The sequence below is a fragment of the Eublepharis macularius genome, chromosome 2 (assembly GCF_028583425.1).
Source record: "Eublepharis macularius isolate TG4126 chromosome 2, MPM_Emac_v1.0, whole genome shotgun sequence".
Classification (NCBI taxonomy): domain Eukaryota; kingdom Metazoa; phylum Chordata; class Lepidosauria; order Squamata; family Eublepharidae; genus Eublepharis; species Eublepharis macularius.
Window position 1 is genome coordinate 50919979 of NC_072791.1, and position 15178 is coordinate 50935156.

A 15178-nucleotide genomic window follows, 5' to 3' on the forward strand; every position below is an offset into this window, starting at 1 on the left:
TGCAAAACAACAAGCAGTAAAAGGAAATCTCAGTAAATGCATGATACAAATGTGAAAGCAATCCTTTTAAAGGACAGCATGATTATTGTAAAGAGCACTTAACTCTGCCAGAATTGTATCTGGCCACCTCCAGTATTAGTCTTAAGCTTATTAATATTGGCTGTCAACATGTCCGGAATGTCCTCGCACTGGGAAAGAAGAAAAGAAGAACATAATAGCCAAATGCTTCACGCTCATCAAATCTAAAATCCAGCGCTGCCCTCGTGATTGATCTTATTTATTTATTTAATGATTTTTTAAAAAAAATAAAGGGACAAACTGGTAAATGAGGGGATGGCCTGAAAGAAAGAACTCTACAAGTGATGACAGAAGAAATGATACACTCATGTTAAAACATTTTAGGGATTTAACTATGAAACATGTACAACAGTGGTTTTGAAACACTGCCACGACATTCTTTAACTAAACTGCCATATTCGAGAGACGGTTTTTGCATTCTTAAATGTCTTCTTGCACTTTTGATATGAGATGAGTGAGCCAGCAAGTGATGAGTGTGTATTCAATAACCTGTACCTTGTTGGAGCTACTCCAACAGTAACTGCACTTCATGCATTGTGTATGCAATAGGCAGCATTTGTTCCATTCTCACAAGCTGAATACTAGACATGGGTTCCTGCAACATTTATTTGAAGGGCAGCCAACAGACCAGAAAAATGAACAGTCTGCCCGGTTTTGCTTTGTTTTGTTTAGCCTTCTGGCCATCAGAAAAATAAGAACATTACTCCGTGATTTTCAGTATATTACTGCATAAGAATACACAAAATATGTTGGAGGTGCACACAGTGGAGAAAGTCACAGTGTGGTCTATTTTCATACTTCGCAGAAGTTGTAGTAGTCATCTATGGCACTTTTCAGGCTAGCCTAGTTGCAGAATGAAGAGCTGACCACTGGCAGCGGCTGGCAGCAATATAATATGGTGGTGAACAGTGAAGATGGGGAGAGTGAAAATGTTGGCAATGCTCAAAGAAGCACCACAGCTCTGGCTTCCCTGAAGATGCACTATTAGGTATCCTGCCCTCTGGCAGAAGTGTGCCAGCTAGCCAGTAGAAAGAGTCCCTGGTTCTTGGCTCATACAGGTGGCATGAATGCTTGGTGAGATTTGGGTGCAAAAGAGGAAAAGCTTTGCGAACAGAGACATAACAGTACTAACAGTAACAAACCAAGAGCTGCTGCTGTTTGTTTCAGAATACTGCTGTAGAATCACTGACTGGTATTTGCTAGTTGCAATCATCTATAAAATGGGGTAAATGACTAAGAGATCAGCAGGTAGCTCAAGGCCCATCAGTGAAGCTATGGCAGCAATCTGTTTCCTGTAGAATGCCTAAATTCCTTAACAATATGCTATATTTACATGAATTAGGCTTTTGACTTGTTCTGTAATCTGTAGTTTGGCTCAGTGGCTTACATTATATGGAGTTTATGTTCATTTTACAGATTTCTGCTTTTTGCAATCAATTGTATTGTGTTTCCTCAGGAGCCAAATGCCACTGCAGATCTACTTGACAACACAGGGCCTGCCAGGTAATTCAGTAGCATATAATTTAAGTAAACACTCGTGCTGACCAGGTTCTCACAATACCACCAGATAAGTCTTATCTCCTACATTGCCACAGTTTGTTCTCTGGTCCTGCCCAGGTGCTAGTATTTCTGAATTGGAAACTCTTCTCTATTTGCATTTTTAAAGCACATTTATATGCCCTTTTTCATTTAAAAGAAAAGCTCATGATGTCATACAGAAACAGGAGACTTATTGAGGGAAAGTAAACATTCATTATTTGGAAAAAAAAATAAATATCAGGAAAAGCTGATAGCCCTGAAGTCTAGAATCGTACGTGCACAAGCATGAGAGTAACCAGTTTACCTAATTAAATTGTAAGGCATCATCAATATTTAAGTACCTCTTCCATTCCTTTGCGTTTTGCTGGAGAGACTGTTTTGGGAAGAGAATTTAATCTTTGTGGTTCATCCAATCAAGGACCTTTATGATGAGATGATAATAGAGATGCTATCAATGCCAACTACAATAGGAATTTTTCAAGAGATGGACATTTTCTCCACTAATAATTTTCACCAAGGCACAGCAATAGCCAAGAGAAGTTGGTTACTATTAATTTGCACAGGTTATTGATGTTGACTAGGAGATGGAAAGCTCCATATTCCATTAAGCGATCAAGCACTCCCATTGTCAAAGATAATTCAGGCTATGACAACCAGATTGAAATTATTATTTCTCTATAACTAAAAAAACACTTCAATTCTCCAGGGTCCCTCTCCATTTTGCACTATAGCTGGTAAGATGTATACATAATGATGACTATGAGGATGTTTGCCCACTTTTCTTGTGGGGTTATGATCACTCACAACAACTGAGGAAATTTTTGCTGAAACTTAATTCACCTTCAGATAACAATGTTTCTTATGAATATTTTAAGATATTTCTGAAGGCGAGGATCCAGTAACACCATCTAAAAACCCTTTTGTGTCAGACTTTGTTAGCTAGTGAAGAAATTGCTTAAAGAAATAGGATTTAACTTTGTAGTAGGGACATTAATAGTATACTTTGCCCCTGCCAGCTAGGCTTACTCATATGCCTGATTATCATTATCTGTCTTATTTTATCAGGATTCAGCTTTATAAAAAATAGAAATCGGTATACTGTTGGAAATACACTACTGTTTAACAGCTAACTCAAAGAACATGATAAATAATCTTGTAGTAACCAAATGACCCAAAGCATTGTTTCGTGAAAAGTTCCTGTCTGTTTGAAGTTTGTATTAATTCTAAGGGCAAAATTTAAGATAAGAGATACTTAAAATCTACTTATCTACTGCATGTATGCTCAAAAGAGTGTTTATCACTTATTGGTTAATATCAAAAACATTTGATTTGGAACAAGTACTTATTTCTTTCCACTGATGATTCCACAGCAGAGTCCTGAATGATTCACAATCCTAAATCCTACTATCCTCTGTAGAACTGGATTACATAGGCAAATCCCTCAGTTGCATTGATTTCAGTGAGATTCACTGCATTAAACTTGCATTGAATTGAACTTGAAATCTGACTTTGTACGCTCAGTGCCAAGACTTAAAACAGTTCGAAATGGAAATCCAATTATGTAGTCTTCTCTTTACAGGTTCTGATTTGGAGGCACTCTGAAACACATCCAGCCTGAACTTGCTATATTACAGATTTCCATTGACTTCAATGCCAGTTGACTTGACTTGATAAATAAGCTAAACTAGAATTTATTTCCATGTCTGGAATTGTTTCCATCACCATTGTATCCAAACTCTCCTCTGCACTGCCTGGCCTTTTCAAGATCAGCCAGGGGATCAGAAATGGCAAAGTAGTACTGTAAACATTTGTGTTTTTTCTAAGACTGAAACTGGCACTCACGCACGCACACATATATAATCAATTTACATGGTCTACAAGAATATCTGACAGTGTCCACTAAAAACATCTGTGTGACTTTCATGCCACTCTTGGGTTTTTGTAACTTTGGAAGGATGAAAACCACATATAATCAAAATGTTATTGTTTAATTGGTTATGGTACTATCAAGCTAAAAAAAACTTACCTGTGTGGACGCATTCAATATGCATGATAACTATATGTTAACTATACACCATTTCATGGCAGAACATCTGCGTAATGTCATGCAGAAACAGAATGTGTATCATTACACACTTTTGCACTGAAATACTTCATTTCCTAGTTAGAAAGAATTTTCAATTAACTCCACCTGATACAAACATATTGAGGGAATCATAGTTTGTCTTCTTTTTTTCTCTGATACCAAAATGAATGTGCAAGATGTTAAATGTTCATGTAAACACAGTTTACGAGGAGTATGGGAATGCAAGCAAACTACATTTGTTGGACAAATATATATCTTTTGCCTGCCATATGCTCCCTCAGTCAGCTTTTGGTGACAAGCATATAGATGTGCTTTGTACCATAAAAGGTGCAGTTTCCTTTAATTTACTCCAAAATAAGCTAACCTGCAGAGTTTTTCTTTGAAGAAAATAAAGCCCCTTGGGATTTGAACAAAACTAGATCTTAAACTACCTAAGTTACTTACTAAAAGAACAAACCATTCAACCTATATTATGGACATGGCTAGTTGCAACCAAGAACATATCTGCCAGCCGCATAAAATCTGGACTGTTTCCTTCATCCTGCAGGTATTGAAGCCTGGATGTGGCCAGAGGAGCAAACCCAAACATTCAAGTCCTGTATGTTTACTCTGCACTTACACCTTTGAGAAGTGGCTGCACTTCAGCAGTACTTGTTAATTATTGTTTTCATGACCAAAGTCATAAACAGTGGGCCATCACTTACTGAAAAGGAAACCTAGAGTTTACTGCCAGAGTTACACTGCGATTTCACTACAGCGGCCAAAAATTTAGCCACACACACTTCAGTGATACTACACATGCTTTAGATGCAGAAGATACCTGGTTTAATCCCTGTCAATTCCAGTTAAAAGAATCAGGTACTAAGTTATGTACCTATGATCCTAGACAGCCACAATCAAAGCAAAAAATACATGTGGTAAAAAGGACCAGAGGGGAATGAGGAATTTACTGTACTAGCCCAGGTCTTAAGCTGGTAGACCACCATAAGAAGTTGACCTCTTAACCAGCTGAATAGTTTTTATCTCACTGATTCCCTTTTGTAAATTGGGTTTACTCTCTGCTGCCCCCAGAAGGCTATTAAGAGAATTGTAGTCTGACAGCCTACAGTTAGACTCCGAACCAAACTATGCTATGCCATTTTAGAAAATTTAGCTATTTAAAATTGCCACAAGGGCAATTTTGCTAGTTTGCTAGTCCTGATTGGGCACATGGCATGGTGGCATGAAACAACCTTGTTTCTCCCCCTCCCCCCACTGTTTCAAGTACCAACAGTCCTCCACAACTATCTCTGCACTTGAAAAGGTAAGGGGGTGGGGGGTAGGGGACAACAAGACTGCATGGTACTGCTGCTCCCTCACAACAATTTTTAAACAGCAAAATTCTTCTCTAAAATGGTGTTGGACACGTTATGGCCACCATAACATGTAGGTTGGCTCTCAGTTAAAAAACTCAGAATTATGCCTGCTAAATTATGCTGAGACAATTTGGTGACAGCAGTTAGATTAGTATTTGCCAGAATGTGGAAACAAGAAATTTCCAATTAGGAAAAATTGAAGAACTTTTATATTCTAATATGACTTACAGCTTTACAAAGTAATAAGGATGTGACTAAGTTAGATTTACAATAGAAAGAAGTTTTGTACCATATAGAACCATGATAAAGTTGTGAATATACTTACTTGTACATTCCTTGAGAAGTGGAAGATCTAAAAATCTGACTAACCTGAATAATAATGGAATTATTCTGTTAATGTTTTCAATAAGACTAGCCTATATATCTATATTTTGAGAATACATTCTTATTCAAGTTATATTTAAAAATCAGCCAATGTGGAAGTAGGAGAAAAATTCTTGAAACCTCACTTGTTAGAGATATTCTCAGCTAAGCAGGCCTTTTCTGGTTCTTTCTTGTATAAGCATGAGGCTTTGTTATGGTTGCATAGACCAAATAAGCCCAATCTGAGAAAAAGATAATTTTATCTTAATAATAATAACCTACATATTATGGTGGCTACAAGTCCAACACCATTTTAGAGAAGAATTTAGCTGTTTAAAAATTGTTGTGAGGGAGCAGCAGTACTATGCAATCTTGTTGTCCCTTATAAATTTACACTGCCGGAAAAGGCAGGGAAAGGTTAAAATAAATTTTAAAAAGCAGGAGCTAACACGCTGCCCCTGTCCGCGCTGCCATCTTGTGGGGTTGTAGGCTTTCTTCAGCAACCGCTTCTTGCTGGACCTTTGCATATGGGTGAAATTAAGGTAGTGATTAGGGATGTGCAATTTGGGTTCAGTATTTGGTAAAAATTACCGAATTTTGACAGATTTGGTAAAATTTGATGTTACTAAACTTAAATCTGTATTATTGAATGAATTTGGTAATATCGAATTTAAGTTTACCAAATTTATTCAGTAAAATTCAGGAAGCATAGAAGCTCTGTTCCTTTGCCAAGGAACAGAAAAGAAACACTGCTTCCTGCGTTTTTGCAAGATGGGAGGGCGGAAGGGGAGTGAGTCAGAGCCCCATGATTAAGAGTGAGTAAGAGCCCCATGGCACAGAGTGATAAACTGCGGTACTGCAGCCTAAGCTCTGCTCATGACCTGAGTTGGATCCTAGAGGAAGCTGGGTTCAGGTAGCCAGCTCAAAGTTGACTCAGCCTTCCATCCTTCCGAGGTCGGTAAAATGAGTAGCCAGTTTCCTGGGGGTAAAGTGTAGATGACTGGGGAAGGCCACGGCAAACCACCCCATAATAAAAAGTCTGCCAAGAAAACATTGTGTTGCGACGTTCCCCCATGGGTCAGTAATGACTTGGTGCTTGCACAGGGGATTACCTTTACCTTTTACCTTTAATAATAACATCTGGTTTATATATCGCCCTTCAGGACAATTTAATGCCCATTCAGAGCGGTTTACAAAGTGTGTTATTACTATCCTCACAACAATCACCCTGTAAGGTGGGAGAGGCTGAGAGAGCTCCATAGAGCTGTGATTGATCTAAGGTCACCCAGCTGGCTTCAAGCGGAGAAGTGGGGAATCAAACTTGATTTTCCAGATTAGAGTCCTGTTGCTCTTAACCACTACACCAAACTGGCTCTTAATGAATATGATCAATGAATACAAGTAAAAGCATACAACTGTACTGCAAAAAATTTCAGCAACCAAGCATGGAGAAAATGAAACAGGTATACTTATTCCCTAAATCTAAAATTTATCTCTGTAATGTTAAAGAGAGGCAGAAATAACTTAATGGTTCAAGGTTTGTTGTTCAGAATCCAGTTCTCTTTGATTTACCTTCTCCATCTTACCAGTAACTTTCTCTTCTAGTCCTATGTTTGTCTCCTTCAGCATCTCTGAGTGTCTCGAGAATGTTTGCTCTTTAAAGCATGTCTACCTTGAATGGCTGCTTCTCCTAGAATAATTTCTGCTTCTTCCCACAATATCTCCCCCTTTGGAGATTCACCAGAATGCAAAAAGAAAAACTGCATTTAGTCAGTTTGATGCTGAAGGGCCAATGGTGCATGCATAGGCCAGTGTCTCACCTCTCCATATTATTAGCAAACTAATAACTTTACAGCGACCAAACCCTGCAGCTTGGAAGTCAGAAGGAATTGAGAAGGGGAGGGTTTCAGCTTGACCTCCGAGCGTTCAGAGTGAAAACTCAACATTCACAAAAACGTTCCTCATAGGTTAAATAGCCAGTATCTTCCCTGTTAATACTTTAGATCTTACAATGTCAGACATACTACTTTGTTTGTTTACTTCATTTATACTCCACCTTTCCCCCAAAGCAGCTTTCATCATTCTCCTCTTCTCCATTTTATTCTCACTACAACCCTGTCAGGTATGTTAGACTGAGAGCTAAACTACATGTGACTAATTACACAAGGACACTCAAGTGAAGGGAGATGCAATGTTAGCCGGGAAGTGTGATTTGAATTTCACCTCTCTCTACAGAGAGCTCTTCATAGGGTTTGTTAATTTCCAATTTGCCTCCCCCAAGGCCCTGTCAATTATTAACAAACCCTCTGAGGATCTTTGCCAGCTCTGTAGAGAGGTGAAATTAACAAACCCTCTGAGGAACAATCTAGCTGGCTCTTTAGAGAGAGGTGAAATTCAAACTATGCTTCCCGGCTAACATTACCTCTCCCTTCACTTGAGCATCCTCATGTAATTCATCTTGTGTGGTTTAGCTCTGACAGTATGTGACTGGCCAAAGCTTCCACAGTAGAGCTGGGATTCAAAGCTGGATCTTCCAGATCCTAATCTGACACTGTAACCACTCCATCATGCTGGCTACTAAGAGCTCATTCACCCGGGTGTCCATTAATGCCTCTAAATACCATCATCTATCAGCAGTGCCCACCAGCATTTCAGAACAAATGGACACAAATTAGTTGTCCCACTTACTTACCAGGAGTAGAGATTTATTGTTCCGCAGCCCCAATTTCCCACTCCCAAAGAATTGAGGAGTAGAAAAAAATGGCATCCCCATAGTGACACTCTAGGAATTTCCTCTAGCCTTTATAGTAAAGACCATAGAGACTAGGGGAAGCAGTCAAGATCATGATCTGGACAGGACATCACACCCTCCCCAAACTTTGCCCTCCTTGGGCACCCTCCCAAATCTCCCAGCATTTGTCAAGGCAGTGTTGTGAACCTTAACACAAATCAGACATTGTCTTTCCAGATATTCCATTAACTGAAATTGGATATTTTAAAGGACAATTGCGGAGCTAGGGAGGTGTCCAGATTTAATCAACCTAGTCTATCCACTGTACTCGTCACAGGGGCTTTCTAGTTTATATTATAATACTGGAGCAATATTGTCATCTGCATTGAAAGTATGTATTTTATAGCCTATTTATTTCTTTCAGATTATAAATCTGTACCCTAATCCTGATGGGGCAACCTAGTTAAGGATGGTTGCAGGTTCAAGCCCTAATTTTCCTTTTACAATTTCCCATTCTCAGTTTACCTTTGAAGAATAGAACCTACCGGCTGTATGATTAATCAGTTCTGAAATATGTGTTTCCTTTCCTGTTTCCTATAAATCAAATTTACAAACAAACAATCTCACTTTCTGCAAATAAACAATGATACAGAATTGGTGTTACAGAAATTGAACCCACATAGCAAAACTTGGATTTATGACATCCTAATAGGATAGATATTGCCATGGAATCATAACTCACACCATTTTGTGTATTATATCACTCACTACATTTGAGACCAGAGTAATAATTCTTCTTCACCATCACAGCTGCAAATCAAATCAGATCTCTTTTTAAAAAACTCTCAGTGTTTGCATGCTGTTGGTAATGTTACATGCCAGTTTTTATTCTAAAATATCATTGAACACCTTCCCTGTGTGGCAGAACAAATCTGCCAACTATGATTTTTTTTCATATTCCAAAAACCTATAAATAAACACTTGCAGTTTACCAATAATTTAAAAAGGTTTAAGAAATAAAAGAAAATTTAAACTAATATAGCGCAACCTGAAATAGCCGAGGAAAATGGGTTTAATATTTTTTAAGCAGTTGCCACACACACACACACAAAAAAAAACCTGTTAGTGCAGATTGCTTCAAGAGAGCTCTTGGCAAGAACATCACAAGATGGAGAGACACTTTAATATGCTGCAGCAGCCAAATGCAAACTGACTCCAGAAACCTAAGTGTGGCAACAAACAAGGAGAAAGCATCTCAGTTTAATATAAGCCTACATAACAAAAGGATCAATGTTTACATTTCTACTTTTAGAATATAACACAGCTCTCCTCGGAGTGAATATGGTATAGTTATACATGTGGAATTAGAATAATCACTTGGAGAGAGTTTTTCAAGTATGTTTTTTGACAGGTAATACAGAAAATATAATGTACTTATCTGTATGATTAAAATAAACAGGTTTTCTCCAGAATAAGATATTTGTGTAGCATAACCTTAAAAACCTAGTATCAATGCATTAAATGAGATCAGGCTGAGATCAGTTTAGAATAGACTGGCTTAAGGTGGAAGAAAGATCTCTTTGATAAGACCTCCAGAGCTGACCATTTGTATGAGGTTTCAAGATGAACAGATTGACACCTGGATATCTACTTGCTGCTACACTGCTGCTTTTCAAGTTTGAACTGATCTCCAATGTCAGGTTATTATGGTGTCGTCTTATGGTAGGGTTTGAAAAGATTAAGAACCCTGAATTCCCATGCATATTTGACATAGTTTACATAATTCCCATTAAAACCTAATATACAATATTTTACAAAAAGGTTACTACAACTGAGTCTTAGGGCGCTTCCACACTAAACATTTTGCTCTGTATTTCATCTGTTTATGCCGCACTTTGCGCCAAATCTGTTACAGATGTTGATATTGTACTACAAGCCTTCCTCCAGTTTCTCTACGTTTTTTAGCTGGGTTTTCCTTTGCCAGTGAAAGATCACTTTTCTCCTGTGTCAGCACTTTCGTACTGCTGAGTAGAGATGGGCACGATCCAAAAAAAATTAACGATCCAGCTGATCGTGGATCTGTGCTGGCGACGATCCCGAATTAATGATCCACACCGTTCATCTCCCGTTCCCGATCCGTGGATCGTGGATCGTGGAGGCCAAAGCGGGCCGCGCTGCTATTCCCAGCTATGTGGGAAGGTGGGTGGTGGCAGCACCCGCCGGGCCTGGCGGGCACGGGGAGGCGGCGATGAGCCGCCTCCCCTCAGGTCCCATTCAGCAACACAGGAGGTCTGTGTTTGGCCATCAGAGCTGCCTATCAGGGTTTGCAGGGATGAGATTGGAGTGCCCATGGCTACAGAACACTCCCTTCCCCCTCCCTCCCCTGGGTGTCTTCTCCCAACTTGTGACTGCTTTGCTGCTCCGTGGTTGGAAGGAAGCCCTGCTGATCATGGAAAGCTGGGCTTCCATTTGGGTTTCCAGGGTGACAGAAGGAGGGCAAACAGAGCTCAGGTTTTTCCATGGCTCCATTGCCAGGGGAATAGATTGCTGGCGCCTGAGTGTCTGGATCCCCGATCCGAGCCCGAACGCAACGATCCAGGCCTCTCCCGATCGCTGGATCGTTGGCCGTGGACGATCACGATTCGCCGGGTCATGATCGCGTGATCGCCATTATCGTGGGTTTTTTTAATCGTAACGTGGAACGTGCCCATCTCTACTGCTGAATCTGCACTTCACCACCCTGTGTTTTTTTCACAGGTGCTACACTGGTGAGGATTGCACAGCGAGCAACCCTCCCATCTTCTTCCTTCAAGCTCTGTGCCTTTATAATTGGGATATCTCCCCTGCCACCTTCTCCCCTCCAGGCTGCCAAATCTGCTTATCCACGGATGAGAGAAGAAAAGCAGCGCCCACACCATCAAGTTGAGAAGAGATGCTGCATCCAGAAGAAAATGGCTCCCCTGGCTTTGCAGATCTGGAGAATTCATCTCTCTCCCACCCTCTCTCCATCTTCTCCCCACACACTTTCTCACCCTCTTTCTTTTTGCTGCTTCTTTTCTCCTTTATTTTGTGATTTGAGTGGCAATGGTGGTGACCCCCCCCCCCTTTGCCTGATACTAGAACCTCCAGTGGGAATGATACATTGCTTTGTATCCTGGTTGCTGAAATAAAGATGGAGGGATATAAGAATCAGACCTATACAAATCCCTTTGCAAACAAAAATGTTGGTTTTAATAATAAAAGCATCTGCTCAGGCAGCACTGCAAATTTAAAGGAACAACCTAATTGGAGGAGGGGCAGAGAATGCATGTGTAGACACTACAGAAGCAGTGATGGAAGGACAGGGAGGGATTAGGAGATACTAAGAAATGGGACTCATCCTCTTCCTTGGGAAGAGTGGAAGAGGAACATAAGCATATAACTGTGATTGGCCTTCCTATGTGGTTCTGATATTGTATGTTTATCTGTTAATATTTTTAATTAAATTATTTTAAATGCTGTTTTAATGTTGAAAAATCTTAATGTTTTTGCATTCAGCACCTTGGGTACTCTATTTGGGTGGAAAGGCAGCATAAAAATGTTTAAAATAAATACATAGATAATATATTGCAGGACAAAGGGAAATTTTCCAGGAGAGGGGAATGAATTCTGCTAGCTTCCAGACCACAAATACAACTTTAAATCAATAGAAGAAGATAATGAAAAAGCTGCAGATGGGAAAAAGCTGATACATAAAAGGACGGGAAAATATGCTGAAAACAGTGCATTAGTACACTGGTAAATCAGTATTTCAACCACTAGTGAAGCTTTTAAAAAATGTAGGGAGAATAGAGACTTCACATGATAAATGAAAAAGGGAGGAATGGCCAGGAAAAAGAGATGCTTTCTGGGTGCGACTTTAGGGAATGCAGCAAACTGCACAGACTGAGCAAAAAAGATCAGGATGCCTTTTTCTTGAAATTTCAGCATAAAGGTGGTCTGTGACAGCTGAGACAGAATCATAGAATCATAGGGTTGGAAGGGACCTCCAGAGATATCTCCAGGCAAGCCGCTTCGGAAATCGCTTATCAACCCGCTTCGGTATGCTCCGTCCTCCCTCTCCCATCAGGTAAAATAAGTGGGGGTGGGCGCTTCCCATGCTTCAGCTGGGAGGTGCCTTCCAGCTGAAGTTTAAAGTGCCCCTTTCCGTGCCGTTTGCAAGTAGCATGGAAACCAGTGGTTCTCTGAACTCCAGCTGGGAGGAGGGAATCCCCCACTTCCCAGCTGAAGTTTAAAGCCCATTTGGGGCTTCCCCCAGCTTCAGCTGGGAGAGGGGAATCTCCTGCCTCTCTGATGAAGTTTAAAGCCCATTTGGGGTTTCCCTGGGCTTCAGCTGGGAGGGGGGAATCCCCCACCTCTCAGCTGAAGTTTAAAGCCCGTTTGGGGCTTCCTTGGGCTTCCGCTGAGAGGGCGAAATCCCTTGCCTCCCAGCTGAAGTTTAAAACCCAGCTAGGAGTGTGTCTGTATCCTTCTTAAATTATGGTGCCCTAAACTGAACACAGTACTCTAGATGAGATCTAACCAGAGCAGAGTAGAGCGATACCATCACTTTGCATGATCTGGACCCTAAGTAGATGCAGCCCAAATCATACTGCTGAGTCATGTTCAGTATATGGTTTATTAAGACCCCTAGATCCTTTTCCTATATACCACTGCCAAGACAAGTCTTCCCCATCATATAATTATGTGTTTGATTTTTCCTACCTAAATGCAGAACTTTACATTTATCTCTGTTGAAATTCATTTTATTTGTTTTAGCTCAGTTTTCCAGCCTGTCAAGATCATCCTATATCTTGATTCTGTCTTCTACTGTATTTGGCAAACCACCTCTGTTAATCTCTTGCCATGAAAACTCCACCAGGGGTTGCCATAAGTCAGCTATGACTTGAGGGCACTCTCCACCACCCCTACCCAATCATCTGCAAATTTAATAAGCATTCTCTCTATTCCTTCATCCAAATCATTTATAAAAATTTTGAACAGAACAAGTCCCATGACTGATCCCTGAGGCACTCCATTAGTCACTCTTCTCCAAGAAGATGAGGAACCATTTATAAGCACTTTTTGGGTGCAATCTGTAAACCAGTTAAAGATCCACCTAACAGTAATAGGCTCCAAAACACATTTTACCAAATTGTTAACAAAGATATTATGCGGAACCTTATCAAAAGCCTTACTGACATCAAGATAAACTATGCCTACAGCATTCCCCTGATCCAGCAAGGTAGTACCTTTCTCAAAAAAAGAGATAAGATTAATATGACACGACTTGTTCTTGAAAAACCCATGCTGGCTCTTAGTAATTACAGCCATCCTTTCTAAATGCTCAAGGACTGACTGTTTGATGATTTGTGCTAAAACTTTTCCAGGTATATATGTCAAGCTGATAGGTTGGTAGTTACCCAAATCCTCCTTTTTCACCTTTGTGAAGATGGGGACAACATTTGCCTGCCTCCAATCTTCTGGTAGCTCACATGTTCTCCAAGAATTCTCAAAAATAATGGAGATAGGCTCAGAAATTACATCCGTGAGTTCTTTCAGTACCCTTGGATGCAATTCATCTGGCCCTAAGGATTTAGTTTCATTTAAATAAACTAGGTGTTTATGTACTAACTCTATGCCGATCCTAGGCTGTAACTCCCATCCCTCATCATATGTTCTGTTTATTGCCATGTTGAACACCATTTCCCTCACAGAAGGAAAAATCACAGGATGTAGGATGGAAGCTGGTCTGGGCACAGTCAGTGCTTTGATTGAGATACCTCATTGGAACCCTATTTATACCTCCTTGAATTCCACAAATAGGCTTGCCAGCCTCCCACTTTGTCAGAAGGCCTCCCACTTGCAAGCCCTGTTGTTCGAAGTGATGGCAGAAAAACATAAAATAGAAAACAGTGACATCACTGACATTGCTAGGCCACTTTCAGGTTGGAAAAATGGGTAGCTCTAGTGATCGCTGGAAACTCTATGATAAAAATCTGAGTATACGGTGATTCTTATATATATCGTTTATCACTTCTGGATTGTGCCTGGTTGTACCTGAAAGCGATGTAGTGATATCTGCAATGTTGCTGATGTCACACACACACCCTTGTCTAGAGATCTCATTCCCCTGGTGGGGGCAGGGGATCCTCCCATTCCTAGTCTCCGCCCCTGTGCCACCTCTCACCTGGATGGTGGGGGCGGGGGGAAGCACAGGAACTGGGCCGAACTGCCTGGAGTATGCTTCCACGTAACCTGGAACATTTCGGCATTGCACTGGGAATATCATTCCTGATGCGATGCAGAAGTGCTCTGGAATGCACACACGTGAAGTAAATCTCCAGATTCAGTCTGCATTCCACACACACACTATCCCCCACTTTCATGCCCAGGAGACCTGGCAACCCTACCATTGTCCCTTCCCCCAGCACTCCTGCTGGTTGCCGTGCTTGGCCTGGCAACATTATTCATGAACCAAAGGTGGGATACAAATATAATCTTGCTCCTGCTAGAAATGCTGCTATATGGACACAACATAATGGATAGTAAGAATAGATACTCTGATATGGGCCATTTCCACACAGCTTACCTTATTCTGCAAAACAGCGAAATCTTGCACGAAATCTCGCGAGAAGACGCTGTTATCACGCGAGAAGACGCTGTTATTGCGCGAGAAGACGCGATAACAGCGTCTTCTCGTGAGATTTCACGCGAGATTTCGCTATTTTGCAGAATAAGGTAAGCCGTGTGGAAACGGCCATGATTGGGAAAGGGAGTACAGAATAATGTTGCCTTGGCTTGTTCTTCTTAACTCCTCTGAATTTTTAACTTGATTCTTGCAAATAATCCTTCATTTTGTGACCAATATTGAAAATTGAAAGGACATCTTTGGTAAAACAGATTTAATACACAACCTTGTATTCAAACAAGTTGTATTCTAGTTTCCATAGGGGGTGTTTGAAATCTCATTTAAACATAATGCCTTGAGGATATTTTCTGTAGTAC

The 15178-nt window shown here is 40.5% G+C and overlaps 1 protein-coding gene across 1 annotated transcript in view; it reads right to left on the bottom strand.

The window, feature by feature from the left end:
- NPAS3 (neuronal PAS domain protein 3) overlaps positions 1–15178 on the bottom strand; it is a 1036342-nt gene that overhangs the window by 47514 nt on the left and 973650 nt on the right. The window lies entirely within an intron of this gene.